Source organism: Ovis canadensis, chromosome 18 (genome assembly GCF_042477335.2).
Source record: "Ovis canadensis isolate MfBH-ARS-UI-01 breed Bighorn chromosome 18, ARS-UI_OviCan_v2, whole genome shotgun sequence".
Classification (NCBI taxonomy): domain Eukaryota; kingdom Metazoa; phylum Chordata; class Mammalia; order Artiodactyla; family Bovidae; genus Ovis; species Ovis canadensis.
Window position 1 is genome coordinate 68,107,685 of NC_091262.1, and position 18,155 is coordinate 68,125,839.

The 18,155-nt window shown below is 40.8% G+C and overlaps 1 protein-coding gene across 1 annotated transcript in view; it reads left to right on the forward strand.

Annotated features, from left to right (window-relative positions):
• LOC138423415 (ribosomal protein eL22-like) overlaps positions 1–18,155 on the forward strand; it is a 73,952-nt gene that overhangs the window by 878 nt on the left and 54,919 nt on the right. The window lies entirely within an intron of this gene.

The window sequence follows — 18,155 nt, forward strand, 5'->3', positions numbered from 1 at the left end:
TTTGCAACCAAGTTACAGTCCACTAAATCCTAAGTACTTTTTTTTTTTCCAGCCAAAGAGCTATATTGCATTTCAAGTCTCTTGTTAGAAACTGATGCTAGGAATTGACAAGATAATAGGATGGAGAAAGTTTTCAGATCTCATTTACAGCAGATGGGAGAAGGGTCAGTTTCCTGGGTAATGAAGCATTGTCTGGTTGCCCCTAAATCACTCCAAACTCTGCCTGGTCCCCAGAGGCTTAGAAAAGCATGTGCCATTATCCCTACTCTTCAGAGCATTATTCTAACACCTCAAAAAAGAAAAGTTGTGATAAATGATCTGAGAATGGGGAGACACAAATGCCAAACTTCAAATTTTGGCTTAAAAAAATAATCCATTCTCCTTTTAAGAGAGAGAGACTTGCAATGCATAGAAACAGCTTTTAATTTATATCTAACACTAGATCTTTTGTCTAATTTGTTCTTACTCAAACTAATGAGTCTTGAAAGCTCCCATTGAAAACTTGTTGCTAACAAAACACAGAGGAAAATTAAGGGGCACTGCCTCTGCCCTTCATTCCAGTTCTAGTCTCATGGCTCCATTCTTCCATCTGTAGATACTTTCCTTCCACTCTCATCTCTCAGGAAACTGCCTGATCTTGTGAGTCATGTGTTTGGCTTCCCTGGGAAGGCAGGGAACATGTTGTTGAGGATTAATAAAGGAAAGCATAGTTCCTAATCTTTTAATTTCAGCATCAAAGAGCTGTCTTTGGCCCCCATGCTTGGTTCAGTTAAGCCCTCATGGAGGCCCCTGCCATTTTGAAGGATAGAAGATTTTTACAGAACTCCCAGGATTTCTGAAATTACAATTTATATACTATTATGAGCACCTAGATAAGAGACTTACTTATCAGGCTCACCAGCATCCACAGATGTCAGGAGAAACAGGATCTATCTGCAAACAGCATTGTATACTAGACAGAATGTCATACTGAAAACCATAAGAACTGGTCCAGAAAATTCTACTCCTAAAAATTCATACAGGCCTAAAACCCTTTCAAGGGTTTACCCACCTCTTTCAAGCCTTTATATCTTAGAGCAGTAAATATCAGGAGCCTGAATATGAACTACCATTGTGAGCCATATTTTACAAATTATTAAATTTGTGATCTGCATCAGCTTGATTTATTTGAATCCTGGTCTGTGATCCTAGGCTAATTTATAGTGATTAATTCATCATCAATGGCCTCACTGATTCTGAAAAGCTATCCCCACCTCCTTGATAGTTTACTCCTCTCCAACTCACATAAATTTCTCTATTTTGCACAAGCATTCTTTAGGCTTCTTTACAGATTTGTGTGCATGACCAGAGGAAAGAAAAATTATTTCAAGAGATACCAAAGTAACATCTGCCCAACAATGACTGGATAGGGGAAAAGATTCCTATATCTGCCTGCATACATGGGAAATTTCTAATCCTAATGTATGCAGCATATAAGAGAGATATTCACATTCTCTTTCTTAAAAGAAAGACTTTAGTGAACCTGACTCAAACTTATCTTTTAAGTTCCATTCCTAATGTAAAATATAATGGAAATTGTGGCATTCATATTAATAGTAGAAATACTAGTATCAATATCAATAGCCTCAGATATGCAGATGACACCACCCTAATAGCAGAAAGTGAAGAAGACTAAAGAGCTTCTTGATGAAAGTGAAAGTGGAGAGTGAAAAAGTTGGCTTAAAACTCAACATTCAAAAAACTAAGGCCATGGCATCTGGTCACATCACTTCATGGCAAATAAATTGGGGGAAAAAATGGGGGAAATTTATGGGGGAAAATAAAACAGTGATAGACTTTATTTTCCTGGGCTCCAAAATCACTGCAGACAGTGACAGCAGCCTTGACATTAAAAGACACTTGCTCCCTAGAAGAAAAGCTATGAGAAATCTAGACAATGTATTAAAAAGCAGAGACATCACTTTGCCAACCAAGGTCCACATAGTCAAAGCTATGGTTTTTCCAGTAGTCACGTACAGATGTGAGAGTCTGACCATAGGGAAGGCTGAGCACCAAGAAATTGATGCTTTTAAACTGGTGTTGGAAAAGACTCTTGAGGGTCCCTTGGACATTAGGGAGATCAAGCCAGTCAGTCATAAAGGAAATCAACCCTGAATATTCACTGGAAAGACTAATGCTGAAGATAAAGCTCCAATACTTTGGCCACCTGATGTGAAGAGCCAACTCACTGGAAAAGACCCTGAGGCTGGGAAATGTTCAGTGCGGGAGGAGAAGGGGGTGACAGAGGATGAGATGATTGGATGGCATCATTGACTCAGTGGACATAAGTTTGGGCAAACTCCAGGAGACAGTGAAGGACAGGAAAGCCTGGTATGATGCAATTCATGGGATCACAGAGAGTTAGACACAACGGTTAATAGTGGAACTATTACTGTTATAAACTCTGTAACATTTCCATATTTGCTATTTCTCATTTTTGATATCCCCTGTTTACTACCACACATTTATTAGCAGAAAATTTCTTAAAAGAAAAATCTTGTTGCCTGTGTCTGGCATAGGAAGAAAGTAAGGGGTTAGGGACTGAAACCCATCTCCCTAGTCCTAGAATTCAAAGTGCTGGGTTGGGTGTGATTATCTCCTAAGAAGAGAAATATGAAACAGGGGCTCCTGGAGCTGCCTGGGTAAGGAGGAGCCATGCTGGGCCAGAGAAACAGCTCTGGGACTAAAATAGGAAGGTCCATGTGATGTTCTTCAGCAGCTGTGTTCATTCTATATTCTCAGTACTCTTCATAATTATCCCAGAACCAGCAGCACTATCCAGCAGGTTCTCCTGAGAATAAAGCTATAAAGAATGTTTTCTTAAGATGGAGATGAGCAGCTAGCGTGCTCTGTGCACCAGCGAGCTGAGTGTCATTGAGTTTTTTGTCTTGTTTTGTTTCTATGTTTTGCTTTGGTTTCAATTGAGCATTTGGATTTGGTGTGATTTGCCTTGGGGGCCAGTGTTCATTCTGTTCTTCCACTTCTAATAATGTGCAAACCTCTCCATGGGTCTGTTCCCAACTTTCCTGCTGTCTTCTCTGCCTTCTTGTTTCCTCTTACATACCCATCTTCTCTGACAGTTCTCAAAATTCATTATGATTATCAATGTATATTCCATTTACATGGTATTCAGTGTTCAAAGTGCCCACACATGTCATATGCATTTAAATATGATAATAACCTTAGGTGATGTATTTTATCATCATTTTATAAATAAAGACAATAGTTAAAACCAAATGCTTTTCTTTCAGATCTATTAACATTTAACACTATTGAACACTTGAAATCATCAAAAAGGGTTTGCACTAGTCTTTGTATCTGCACTCTTAATTCTCACAGCAGTCCAGTGAGGAATATTATTAATTCTCCTTATGTTTCAGAAAACAAGTAACATGCCCACCTTTGCATAACTAGGAATCAGCATAGTCTTAGGTTTTCTTGAGGTTACATAACCACTAAGCACCAGAGTCAGACTAAAACCCCTGTCTTCTGATTCTGAATCAGAAATCTATTACAAATCTATTACAGTTCTTTTGTTTCCTCTTCAAGCCCTGGATCGTGGCAAAACACATTTGGTTGTTAGATTCATTAAAACATTTTAAATAAAAAGTGTCAAAAGGCATCATAATAAAAGGAAGTATTTTCTCTAGAAATTATGTTTCACACACCAGAAAGCAGAACAGAAAGAGTTAAAAGACCCCACTGAAGCTGACTCACCCCATAATTTATCTAATGCTATAAAAATGAAAGACTTCTTCAGTTTCCTGACTGCTTAGTCGTCTTAAAGGTGAAATGCCCTGGGGGTCCATAAATAGGTTTTGTTCTTTTGCAGTGCTCAATGTTTCAAAGTGTTTTTTATCTTTAAAATATTAAGTAAACACTGCAAAGTACTTAAATGGGCTCTGGGGGCATCTCAGGTTTGATTCTGGCCCTTCGGCAAAGCTACTGAAGTATAGATCTGGAGAAATAATCAAAAGAAAACTAAATTCACAGCTTTCTTTAAATATTTTATAGCATAACGTGTTAATGTTTCACCTGCCAGCTGCTTCAGCTGGTTTATAAGCAGCTGTCCTAAGTGCAAGGATTGAGCTGCCTGCGTGGTCACCGCATCCACAAAAGCAAGACCCAGGAGCTGGGGAGCAGCCAAAGAGAGGAAGGCCCTGGCCCCTGCCAGTTGCAGCCTCCTTTTCTTTTCCGACTTCCCCTCAGTAGGAAAGTACATTAGGAACTGCTTGAGATGAACAATAATTTGCCAGCATTTGGTCATCTCTCTGGCAGCAGTGTCCACAAGGAGCACTTAACATTGCACAGAGAAAACGGTTCCCAGCCATCAGCTTCCTCCCCAGAAGCGGCCAACCATTTCACAAATGGGGAACTGGAGAGTAGCAAGGATGCCTCAGCTCAGACTCATCCCTGCTGCTGCGAAGAACAAAAATTGCCACTAAACACTTCGTTTGCCAGCAGTACATGTCAGTATCATCATCATGTATACACAAAGGCTTTTTAATAGCAATTCTAAATGAAACTCCAACACATTCCCCACCCATCTGAACTCTCAAAGTTTCAAGAACAAAATCATTCAAGGGATTTATTTTCAAGCTATGTCCTATACTCTGTAAAGGAAAAAGCAAATAAAACCCTTTCTCCACACACAGTCACAGACACAAATACTGAGATTCTTTTCTAGATCTCAGCAATACTCGCCCCCAAAAGGTTTTCGCGGTAGTTCAGAGAATCTGAACTCCATTTCTCTTTCTGCCTCTCCAGAGATCTAAGTTGCGGTTACTTAGCATAGTAAGAAGGGTAGAAACACAGAGACCTCAGGCTAACAACACTTCTCCCCTTCTCCAAAATCCATATGTTGCTCTGAACAGTCCCCAGTTGTCTGGAGACTTGGATCCATCTGGCATGAAGGGTTGGGTCACTCATAGCTTCTGGTATCCCTTTACATTCACTGATTTACATGAGGGATAAGGAGCCTTCAAGGCAAACAACTCAAATATGGTCCAAGATTAGAGTTCAGTCATAGATGGCATATCTGGCCAACAAAAGTGAGCAGAGGGAGAAGGCAAATTGCCTGGGAGCCCTACAGAGGCCCTAGAAAAGAAATCGTTCCAAGCGAAGATGGAGGTATCTGGCACGATGACTCAGCAACAGAGCCTAAAGTTTAGAGGAAAGTGTCAGTTATGGCTGCCTTGAAATAGGCATTTGAACATGCCCATATCCAGAAAAAAGTGAACTAAAAGCAGCTTGCAGTTACAACAGAGTATACCATGGGCTGCCGGGAGGAGCTACAACACGTCTGAGGTCAGGGGCGGCAACCAGGAGGAGCAACCCCAAGTCCAAGGAGTGGTGGCTGCGCAGGCGCAGGGGGGCCTAGAAAAGCTATTCCACATTCAAGGTCAGGAGGGGTGGCAGTGAGGAGATACCCCTCAGCCAAGGTAAGAGAAACTCAAGTAAGATGGTAGGTGCTGCAAGAGGACATCAGAGGGCAGACACACTGAAACCATAATCATAGAAAACTAGTCAGTCTAATCACACTAGGACCACAGCCTTGCCTAATTCAGTGAAACTAAGCCATGCCCTGTGGGGCCACCCAAGATGGGCGGGTCATGGTGGAGAGGTCTGACAGAATGTGGTCCCCTGGAGAAAGGAACGGCAAACCACTTCAGTATTCTTGCCTTAAGAACCCCATGAACAGTATGAAAAAGCAAAATGATAGGATAGTGAAAGAGGAACTCCCCAGGTCACTAGGTGCCCAATATGCTACTAGAGGTCAGTGGAGAAATATCTCCAGAAAGAATGAAGGGATGGAGCCAAAGCAAAAACAATACCCAGCTGTTGATGTGACTGGTGATAGAAGCAAGGTCCGATGCTGTAAAGAGCAATATTGCATAGGAACCTGGAATGAAGGTCCATGAATCAAGGCAAATTGGAAGTGGTCAAACAGGAGATGGCAAGAGTGAATGTCGACATTCTAGGAATCAGCAAACTAAAATGGACTGGAATGGGTGAATTTAACTCAGATGACCATTACATCTGCTACTGCGGGCAGGAATCCCTCAGAAGAAATGGAGTAGCCATCATGGTCAACAGAAGAGTCCGAAATGCAGTACTTGGATGCAATCTCAAAAACGACAGAATGATCTCTGTTCATTTCCAAGGCAAACCATTCACTATCACGGTAATCCAAGTCTATGCCCCAACCAGTAACACTGAAGAAGCTGAAGTTGAACGGTTCTATGAAGACCTACAAGACCTTTTAGAACTAACACCAAAAAAAGATGTCCTTTTCATTATAGGGGACTAGAATGCAAAAGTAGGAAGTCAAGAAACACCTGGAGTAACAGGCAAATTTGGTCTTGGAGTACACAATGAAGCAGGGCAAAGACTAATAGAGTTTTGCCAAGAAAATGCACTGGTCATAGCAAACACCCTCTTCTAACAACACAAGAGAAGACTCTACACATGGACATCACCAGATGGTCAACATCGAAATCAGATTGATTATATTCTTTGCAGCCAAAGATGGAGAAGCTCTATACAGTCAGCAAAAACAAGACCAGGAGCTGACTGTGGCTCAGATCATGAACTCCTTATTGCCAAATTCAGACTGAAATTGAAGAAAGTAGGGAAAACCGCTAGACCATTCAGGTATGACCTAAATCAAATCCCTTATGATTATACAGTGGAAATGAGAAATAGATTTAAGGGACTAGATCTGAGAGATAGAGTGCCTGATGAACTATGGACGGAGGTTCGTGACATTGTACAGGAGACAGTGATCAGACCATCCCCATGGAAAAGAAATGCAAAAAAGCAAAATGGCTGTCTGAAGATTCCTTAAAAACAGCTGTGAAAAGAAGAGAAGAGAAAAGCGAAGGAGAAAAGGAAAGATATAAGCATCTGAAAGCAGAGTTCCAAAGAATAGCAAGGAGAGATAAGAAAGCCTTCCTCAGTGATCAACGCAAAGAAATAGAGGAAAACAACAGAATGGGAAAGACTAGAGATCTCTTTAAGAAAATTAAAGACACCAAGGGAACATTTCATGCAAAGATGGGTTCGATAAAGGACAGAAACGGTATGGACCTAACAGAAGGAGAAGATATTAAGAAGAGGTGGCAAGAATACACAGAAGAACTGTACAAAAAAGATTTTCACAACCAAGATAATCACGATGGTGTGATCATTCACCTAGAGCCAGACATCCTGGAAGGTGAAGTGAAGTGGGCCTTAGAAAGCATCACTACGAACAAAGCTAGTGGAGGTGATGGAATTCCAGTTGAGCTATTTCAAATCCTGAAAGATGATGCTGTGAAAGTGCTGCACTCAGTATGCCAGCACATTTGGAAAACTCAGCAGTGGCCACAGGACTGGAAAAAGTCAGTTTTCATTCTAATCCCAAAGAAAGGCAATGCCAAGAATACTCAAACTACCACACAATTGCACTCATCTCACACGCTAGTAAGGTAATGCTCAAAATTCTCCAAGCCAGGCTTCAGCAATATGTGAACCATGAACTTCCAGATGTTCAAGCTGGTTTTAGAAAAGGCAGAGGAACCAGAGATCAAATTGCCATCATCCACTGGATCATCGAAAAAGTAAGAGAATTCCAGAAAAACATCTATTTCTGCTTGATTGACTATGCCAAAGCCGTTGACTCTGTGGATCACAAGAAACTGTGGAAAATTGTTCAAGAGATGGGAATACCAGACCACCTGATCTGCCTCTTGAGAAACTTATATGCAGGTCAGGAAGCAACAGTTAGAACTGGACATGGAACAACAGACTGGTTCCAAATAGGAAAAGGAGTATGTCAAGGCTGTATATTGTCACCCTGCTTATTTAACTTCTATGCAGAGTACATCATGAGAAACGCTAGGCTGGAAGAAGCACAAGCTGGAATCAAGATTGCCAGGAGAAATATCAATAACCTCAGATATGCAGATGACACCACCCTTATGGCAGAAAGTCAAGAGGAACTAAAAAGCCTCTTGATGAAAGTGAAAGAGGAGAGTGGAAAAAGTTGGCCTAAAGCTCAACATTCAGAAAATGAAGATTATGGCATCTGGTCCCATCACTTCATGGGAAATAGATGGGGAAATAGTGGAAACAGTGTCAGACTTTATTTTTCTGAGCTCCAAAATCACTGCAGATGGTGATTGCATCCATGAAATTAAAAGATGCTTACTCCTTGGAAGGAAAGTTATGACCAACCTAGATAGCATATTCAAAAGCAGAGACATTACTTTGCCAACCAAGGTCCATCTAGTCAAGGCTATGGTTTTTCCAGTGGTCATGTATGGATGTGAGAGTTTGACTGTGAAGATAGCTGAATGCCAAAGAATTGATGGTTTTGAACTGTGGTGTTGGAGAAGACTCTTAAGAGTCCCTTGGTCTGCAAGGAGATCCAACCAGTCCATTCTAAAGGAGATCAGCCCTGGGATTTTTTTGGAAGGAATGATGCTAAGGCTGAAACTCCAGTACTTTGGCCACCTGATGTGAAGAGTTGACTCATTGGAAAGACTCTGACGCTGGGAGGGATTGAGGGCAGGAGGAGAAGGGGATGACAGAGGATGAGATGGCTGGATGGCATCACTGACTTGATGGACGTGAGTCTGAGTGAACTCCAAGAGTTGGTGATGGACAGGGAGGCCTGGAGTGCTGTGATTATGGGGTCGCAAAGAGTCAGACATGACTAAGGACTGAACTGAACTGATACCATGGGCAATCAGGCCAGAGTAGATAGTGTGGTATCCAGTGCAGCAGTGGCAGCAGTGAATGATCCCTGATCACTTGTGAAAATACCCAGAGACCCACAAGAAGACTAGATTGAAGAAACTCTAGAGAATGGGGTTGTCATCCCACCTTGAGGTCAGCATTGGGAGTTATCCCAAATTACTATATCCCAAATATAGTATCCCAAATACAGTCTTGTCAGAAAAATAACAAGACTGTGTTTATAATTTCTGGATATTGCAGGTTACTGAAGAACAATCACTCAATCCTCAAATACTTATTTCTAAAAGGTTATAGCTCTCCACTCTAGATGGACAACAGCTACTTGAAGTCCCAGCATGAATTCATGTGGAAACCTCCCTATCTTTTCAGCTGTTTTGAGCTCCTGTTGAATCCCCAGTCATCCTTTCAGACAGGTAGTGTCTGAAGTATTGATACATCCAGAAGTATCTGAAGCCCAGGCTAATATCTGCCTAGGCATCTATTGATACAAATATCTCCATACAGACTAATGTGGGGATTTCTAAAATATAAAGTGTTTGACTCTTTTAGACCCTGTATTTGAAAATCTTATTCTTTTATCTTCAATGCTACCCTGAATTTTCAAGAAGCAATATAAATTATAAAGAACACATGATTTTGCTTTTAATGGAAATTATATTTGAGCTTATTTCATTTCTTGACCAAGTCCTTTGAGATATGACATCAAAGAAGTAATGTACCCTGCAGCCCAAACATTTTGTTGCTATGCCTTCTCACAGAATGATATCAAAAGTGATAGGGAAAAATTTCAAACTTATGTGAAAAAGCAATAATTACTCCATTTTCTGGCCCCTTTACAACAAAAACCTGTGGAAAGAATTGCCTCCACATATTTTCCTCTCTTCTTTCCTGAATTCACTCCAGTCTGTTCTGTCTCACAAACTATACGTTGACAGATCCAATGTCGACTCTTGGTTGTTATTTTACTCACTCTATGAGCAGCAATTGGCTCCGCTGTTGACTCTTTTTCTTGACTTCCAAATTATTTCTCTGGTCTGGGCCTCTCCCCTAAAGCCCAGATTCATGTAGCCAACTGCCTATCTCACTTCACTTGACAACTAAGGCATTTCAAACTGAACATTTACAAAACCAAAGTCTTCATTTCTTCTTCCTACACCCTGTTCCCTCTGTTTTCCCCAGTCTCAATAAATGTCAACTCTATTCCTCTGTGGGCCAGAAATCTTGAAGTCATCTTTGACTCTTTTTCTCAGACCTCATTATTAAATCCATCATAAAATCCTATAATACTGACCTTCAAATATATATCTCGAATCTGATCACTTCTCACCACTGTTCTACTATCTAAGCTTCCATTATGTCTTGTATGCATAACTGCAATTGTCTCCTAACTAATCTTCCTGTCTTCATCCCCTTACTCCTCAACAGTCTTTATCCACATAGAAATCACAATGCTTCTGTTAAAATACAACTTGACCATGTCACTTCTCCACTCAAAACCCTTGCACAACTTGCTGTGCATCATAAAGTCCAGAGTTCTTCTTATCACATCTCCAAGGCCTGACCTACTCTGGAGCTCGCCATCTTTTTAATGTCATCTCCTGCTACTCTCTGCCCCCTTTCCTCCACTGTATCCATTCTGGCCTACTTTCTGCTCCTCCAGCAGCCTAGATGTTCCCATCTCAGAGTCTTTGTTCCCACTTCCTGGAGTTATCTCCTATTTCATGATTCATCCTTTCCCTTCCTTCTGGTCTCTTCTCAAATATCCCTGATCAGAGTACCTTCCCTGACTCTCTGACTGCTGCTGCTGTTTAGTCATTAAGTCGTGTCTGACTCTTTGTGATCCCATGGACTGTAGCCAGCCAGGCTTTTCTGTCCATGGGATTTCCCAGACAAGAATACTGGGTGTGTTGCCATTTCCTTCTCCAGGGGATCTTCCTCACCCAGGGATTGAACCAGCATCTCCTGCTTAGCAGGTGGATTCTTTACCACTGAATCATCTGGGAAACTGACTATCTAACTATTTTACAAGAAAAGAACACCCCCACTTCCACTCTCCTTCCCCTTGCTTAGCTTTGCTTCTCCTTCAGAGCTAATGAACACCTGACAGAATGATTTGCTCCCCCCACCCCACATTAGAATGTGGGCTTCCCTTGTAGTTCAGTTGGTAAAGAATCTGCCTGCAATACAGGAGACCCAGGTTCAACTCCTGGCTAGGGAAGATTCCCTGGAGAAGGAAATGGCACTCATTCCAGTATTCTTGCCTGGAGAATCCCATGGACAGAGGAGACTGGCAGGCTACAGTCCATGGGGTCACAAGAGTTGGACACGACTTAGTGACTAAACCACCACCACCCCCACATTAGAATGTAAGCTCTATTAAAGTAGGGATACTGACTGCTTTGATCACTGAGATACCCTCATCACCCAGACCATTATTCACTCACATTACCACATTTCAGCTTCCCAGATGGTGCAGTAGTAAAGAATCCCTCTGCCAATGCAGGAGACACAGGAGACACGGGTTCAATCCTTGGGGCAGGGAGATTCCCAGGAGAAGGAAATGTCAACCCACTCCAGTATTCTTGCCTGGAAAATTCTATGGACAGAGGAGCCTGGTAGATTACAGTCCATGGGATTGCAAAGAGTTGGACATGACTGAGCAGCTGAGCACACACACACACATCACATTTCATCTCCTCCAAGACTTTCATTTTTATACATTTTAGTATCTCTAAATTGGAGATGCATCTTATAATGTGCAACTTCTTTTCTTTCTTAGTAGTCCATATAATAGTGGTCTATATTATAATTGACACCTTAGATTCAATGAAATATGGTATTTGCATTCAAAACATATTTCAAATGAACAAATAAATTTGATTTATCATATTTTAAGAAGTGTGGGGCTCGAGCTCTTGGGCAAATGGCTACTGAATTATAGCTTAATATACAACTTAATCTACTGATTTTGAATGCTTATCTGATTTGTACTGAAAGAGGGGTTACAGAAAAAAAATAGATTAAGAGTGTCAAGGAAAGGGAATTGAAATGGCCTAGAGTAAAAAGAGACAATATAGGCAAAAGAATCACCAGAACTTATTAAAAAACCTAAGGTAATTAATCAAGCAGACCTACATAACTCACTAGCCCCTGAGGGAAACACTATATTAACATATAAAACAAAAATTATTCATAATGGTAACCTGAGACCTAGTCATTTCAAAATGAATAAAATATTTAGTGTGCTCAGCTCAAGAAGCAGAAAAATAGATAGCACATTTGTGCTGGGTTTCTTTCAAAAAATGGTTAAAATAAAAATAATTAATTTGGCTTTTAAAGTGATAAAATTTAATAATCTGGAACATTCATTTCAGTGGCACACTTATAGCTCTCTTAATGATATCATCATCAACAGGGTAATTCTCAGAGAACTTCTATTGGTATTCACTATGCTTTTGAACCAAATTCATCAAGACCCAATACAATCCCATACTAGAAGAAAATCTGGGAAATGGCAGTTATGAAACCTTTTTACATGAATCTAATCTTACTTCTTATTCTGATAGAAGCTCTGAGTTGAAATGTGTTGGAATAATATTGATCATTTTCTTGTACTTATATGTTACAGGCTCCTGCAAATGAATAAAACTTATCTTTGACCACTTTGTATGCTTCCTGCAAGGTGATGAAGAACATTTTTTGTATAATTTTCTAATTGTAATTTTTTCTGCTATGATATTCATACAACCTGTTAAGTTTTGCATATCATCATAAGGTTGGAAAAAATTTTATCAACATGAGAAAATAAAGTAAAATTAAAGTCAATAGGTAAATCGTGTGTAGTTGAGAGAGGAGGATGGATTGTAGTTTGGGGCAGAGTTAAGGGTACCTTATTGATTTCAGCTCCATATAAATGCAGCCTCATGTTGTTCATATAAAGTCAGTATTATCAATAGAGCTAATTTCTCATATCTCAGTTACTAAAATATTCATTCCTTGGTATATCTGCTCTTAGAATATGTAATAAAAGAATCCATTCATCAAAATGCTAAGCAGTTACATAGGGATTTGTTGTTGTTCTGTAGTCTCTAAGTCATGTCCAGCTCTTTTGCAACCCCACAGATTGTAGCCTGCCAGGTTCTTCTGTCCATGAGATTTTCTAGGCAAGGTTACTGGAGTGGTTTGCCATTTCCTTCTCCAAGGGATCGTCCCGATCCAGGCATCAAACCTGCATCTTCTGCACTGGCAGGCACATTCTTTACCACTGAGCCACCAGGGAAGCAATTTCTAAAAGAATCATTATGAGAAGACTAAATGATACCAGTAAAGAAATCTGAAAATATGTGTTACATAGAAAGATTTGATCATTATTACTACTCAGTTCAGTTCAGTTCAGTTGCTCAGTCATGTCCGACTCTTTGCGACCCCATGAATTGCAGCACGCCAGGCCTCCCTGTCCATCACCAACTACGGGAGTTCACTCAGACTCATGTCCATCAAGTCGGTGATGCCATCAGCCATCTCATCCTCTGTCATCCCCTTCTCCTCCTGCCTCCAATCCCTCCCAGCATCAGAGTCTTTTCCAATGAGTCAACTCTTCGCATAAGGTGGCCAAAGTCCTGGAGTTTCAGCTTCAGCATCATTACTAGTTTATTGTTGCTGTTATTATTAAGAAACCAGAAAATTGGTTTAAAACATCAACGTCAGAATTAAAGGCAAAAGATTTAATAGAATCTCCCCTTGGGCTGTTTCCACAAGGACTCTGAGTATGAGCAGGGAATAAAGGCTGACCACTCAATTAAGTAGTGGAGGGAATGAGAAAAAAGAATGTGAAGGGTTGACTGTATTAGTTATCCCCCCAACACATCCCTTCTTGTACATTTGTCTTTGCCCTGTAAGTTTGTGTTGCTCTTCCATTCTAGGCAGGATATTCTGTTTCGCCTTTAGTTTCTTGGTTCAGCCAAGTGACTTGCTTTAGCTTTGGGGATGTTATTAAGAAGCATGAAAAAGCACACATTTCCCTTGATTTTTTATTCCTCTGCCTCTGCCACAAGAACATGCCCAAGCTAGCCTGCTAAAGGATGAGACATGGAACAGAGCCTCAGTTGTCCTAGCTAAGACTTTCCTAGATTAGATTATAAGCCGTCCAACACTAGAATTGTGAAAGATCCCAATCATGATCAGTCAATACATGATTATCCAAGCCAAGGCCAAAAGCCAAGGCCATTTTCACCTGAAAATGCATAAGTTAAATAAGTGTACTGCTTTACTCACTGAGTTCTGGCTGGTTGTCACAAAGCATTATGTGGCACTAGGGCCTCCCTTGTAGCACAGTTGGTAAAGAATATGCCTGCAGTGCAGGATACCCAAGTTCAATCCTCAGGTTGGAAAGATCCCCTGGAGAAGGAAATGGCAACCCATTCCAGTATTCTTGCCTGGAGAATCCCATGGACAGAGGAGCCTGGCAGCCTACAGTCCATGGGGTTGCAAGAGTCAGACATGACTTAGTAACTAAACCACCACCACCATTGAACTCATACAGAATTTGATATGGTGCTGAGACGAAACAGTGAGACGACAGGTGCCATAAGTCCTTGTCGGTGAAAAAGGCTATACAGAGTGATAAACACTAAAAGTAAAATATTAAAATTATCCAAGGGCTGGGTGCTTGCCTTTCAATGCATTAAGGAACAGAGGACTGTGTCCCACTACAAACTCAGTCTTGGAAAATCTAAGGAATGAATTGAGCAGTGGCAGCTTGAAAACAGAAGGGAAACCAGGCAGAAGGCCTGGATGTGCAGCAAGTGGGAAGGAGAATGGGGGAAATTAGCCTGGCCCTGAAAAAGTCCTCTGGGTTCAACAGAAGAAAGCTCCAAATGCTTCCCCAGGACTTATTCGAACAGATTTCCTTGGATCATTCTAATCTTTCAGTCAAGGAAATAGCATTATTTTTTAAATGCTCTTTCTGTTTTGCACGCTCAATTGCTTCAAACATGTCCAACTCTTTGCAACCCAAAGGACGGTAGCCCGCCAGGCTCCTCTGTCCATGAGATTCTCCAGGCAAGAATATTTGTGGATTGCCATGCCTTCCTCTAGGGGATCATCCCAACCCAGGGATGGAGTCCACACCGCCTGTATTGGCAGGCAGATTCTTTGCCTCTGAGCCACTAAGGAAGATTTTATTAGTCTTTCTTATTAGTCCCCTATTCATTTTCATCATCAAGAATCTACTTCCTTTCTTCTCACCTTACTATTGCAAGAAAACCATTTTTCTAGCCTAACCTAGTCCACTCTCCCATCATGAAATCTACTGTTAATACTGCTACCAGATAATTTTTAAAGCAAGTTTGATCGTGTTTCTTTGCTGTCCAAAAATCTTTAGTGGCTAATTGCTTGTTAGATTACTTATACTTGGATCACTTTTTCATTTAAGACTCTCCAAAAAATAACTACAACCTTCCATTCCAGGATGGATGGATAGATGGATGGCTAGACAGATAGATAAGTAGATAGATAGACAGATAGATGACAGGTAGATAGATAGATAGAAAATGGACTCAGACCTTAAACTATTAGTCATAAGAACAAGTTGACTTTATGTTTGGGGTTACAAATATGACTTAGTAGGGGTGGCTTTCTGTACATATTTCTGAGCTCCATATTTAGAGCTCTGAGGAGCATAGACACTGTAATTCAGTAATCTTAACTTTAACTTTACATTGAAATCACCTGAAGGGCTTAATAAATATTCATGTTTGGATTCTAAACTGATTGTTAAGGAAAATCAAGATTTTCTTTTTTTTAATTCCACTGCTATAACTGAACATTTTTGGAGAATTTTTCTTTCTTTCTAGTCTTAACAAAGGTGACTGGCCTTTGCACTTTATTGTATAATGCAATGGGAAGTATCAAATTTTTTTTTATATTGAGGTATAAGTTTAACTTCTATGCAGAGTACATCATGAGAAACACTGGGCTGGAAGAAACACAAGCTGGGAATCAAGATTGCTGGGGAAATATCAATAACCTCAGATATGCAGATGACACCACCCTTATGGCAGAAAGTGAAGAGGAACTAAAAAGCCTCTTGATGAAAGTGAAAGAGGAGAGTGAAAAGTTGGCTTAAAGCTCAACATTCAGAAAACGAAGATCATGGCATCCAGTCCCATCACTTCATGGGAAATAGATGGGGAAACAGTGGAAACAGTGTCAGACTTTATTTTTCTGGGCTCCAAAATCACTGCAGATGGTGACTGCAGCCATGAAATTAAAAGACACTTACTCCTTGGAAGGAAAGTTATGATCAGCCTAGATAGCATATTCAAAAGCAGAGACATTACTTTGTCAACAAAGGTCCATCTAGTCAAGGCTATGGTTTTTCCTGTGGTCATGTATGGATGTGAGGTTTGGACTGTGAAGGAAGCTGAGCACCGAAGAATTGATGCTTTTGAACTGTGGTGTTGGAGAAGACTGTTGAGAGTCCCTTGGACTGCAAGGAGATCCAACCAGTCCATCCTAAAGGAGATCAGTCCTGAGTGTTCATTGGAAAGACTGATGCCAAAGCTCCAATACTTTGGCCACCTCCAATACTTTGGCCACCTCATGCGAAGAGTTGACTCACTGGTAAAGACCCTGATGTCGGGAGGGATTGGGGGCAGGAGGAGAAGAGGACGACAGAGGATGAGATGGCTGGATGGCATCACTGACTCGAAGCACATGAGTTTGGGTGAACTCCGGGAGTTGGTGATGGACAGGGAGGCCTGGCGTGCTGCGATTCATGGGGTCACAAACAGTCAGACATGACTGAGTGACTGAAATGAACTGAACTGAACTGAACTGATAGTTGATTTGGGCTTCTCAGGTGACTCAGCTGGTAAAGAATCCACCTGCAATGCAGGAGACCCCATATTTTGGAGAGCATGGCAACCCACTCCAGTATTCATGCCTGAAGAATCCCTATGGACAGAGGAGCCTGTTGGGCTGCAGTCCATGGGGTCACAAAGAGTTGGACATGGCTGAGTAACCAAGTACAGCACAGCATATAGTTGATTTACAATGTTGTGCTAGTTTTTGGTGTACAGCAAAGTGATTCAGTTATTCATATATTTCATATTCTTTTCCATTGTAGTTTATTATAAGATATTGAATATAGTTCCCTGTGCTGTATAGTAGGACGTTATGATCTGTTTTATAGATAGTAGTGTGTATCTGCTCATCTAAATTCCTAATTTATCCCTTCCCCACCCCATTTCCCTTTTGGTAACTATAAATTTATTTTCTATATCTGTGAGTCTGTTTCTGTTTTGCAAACAAATTCATTTGTGCTGTATTTTAGATTCCATATATAAGTAATATCATATGGTATTTGGTACTAAAGATTTAAGTACTGAATCTTAATTTATAAGCACATTTCACAGTGTTGGTATCTGTAGAACAGAAACGTGGACTGTGTACTCTATCTTCTTTCTACTCTTTCTCTAGAATTCTTTTGTAATAATGGCAAGAGAAAGAATGAGAATTTTGTTTCCATTGGATGCAAATCGACGGGGCCCATATGATATGCAACAAGAGGAAAGTTAAAAGACACTAACTGGGTTGTGAGTGCCAGCCTGCCCCAGTCATGTAAAAGCAGATGACCTAGCATATACAAGGCTGTTTGCTCTGCACAGACCACGTTTTAGCTGCCCCAATTATTGCCACATATGAATATTGCAAACTTGGATATCAGCATGGCATTCTAATTCCATTTTCTCATGCATCTTAAAACAGGGTATCTTAGTGGTTTGAATGAGAATCTATTACTTCTGATAAGAAAAGGAGCAGTTTTCCACAGGGCAAGCCTAACGATTCTTTCTTCAGACTATGTCAGCCCCCTGAAGGACAAATTCAAGGGACTGAATGACTGTAAGATTAGACTGTGTGGTTCCAGTTTTTTGGTGGTGCTTTTTCTTTTTTTTCTTTAACTCACCCATTCATTCTTCCTCCTGGCCCCCAGCTAGAATTAACAGAAAAGCTTTTTGGAAAAGAATTGGATCATACCACCATAATCAGTTAAAAGCTACGGTTTCTCCAGTAGTCATGTATGGATGTGAGAGTTGGACTATAAAGCAAGCTGAGCACCGAAGAATTGATGCTTTTGAACTGTGGTGTGGGAGAAGACTCTTGAGAGTCCCTTGGACAATTAGTCCCTTGGCACCCCAACCAGTCAATCCTAAAGGAAATCAGTCCTGAATATCTACTGGAAGGTCCAACGCTGAAGCTGAAACTCCAGTACTTTGGCCACCTGATGCAAAGAACTGACTCATTGGAAAGACTCTGATGCTGGGGAAAATTGAATGCAACAGGAAAAGGGAGCAGCAGAGGCTGAGATGGTT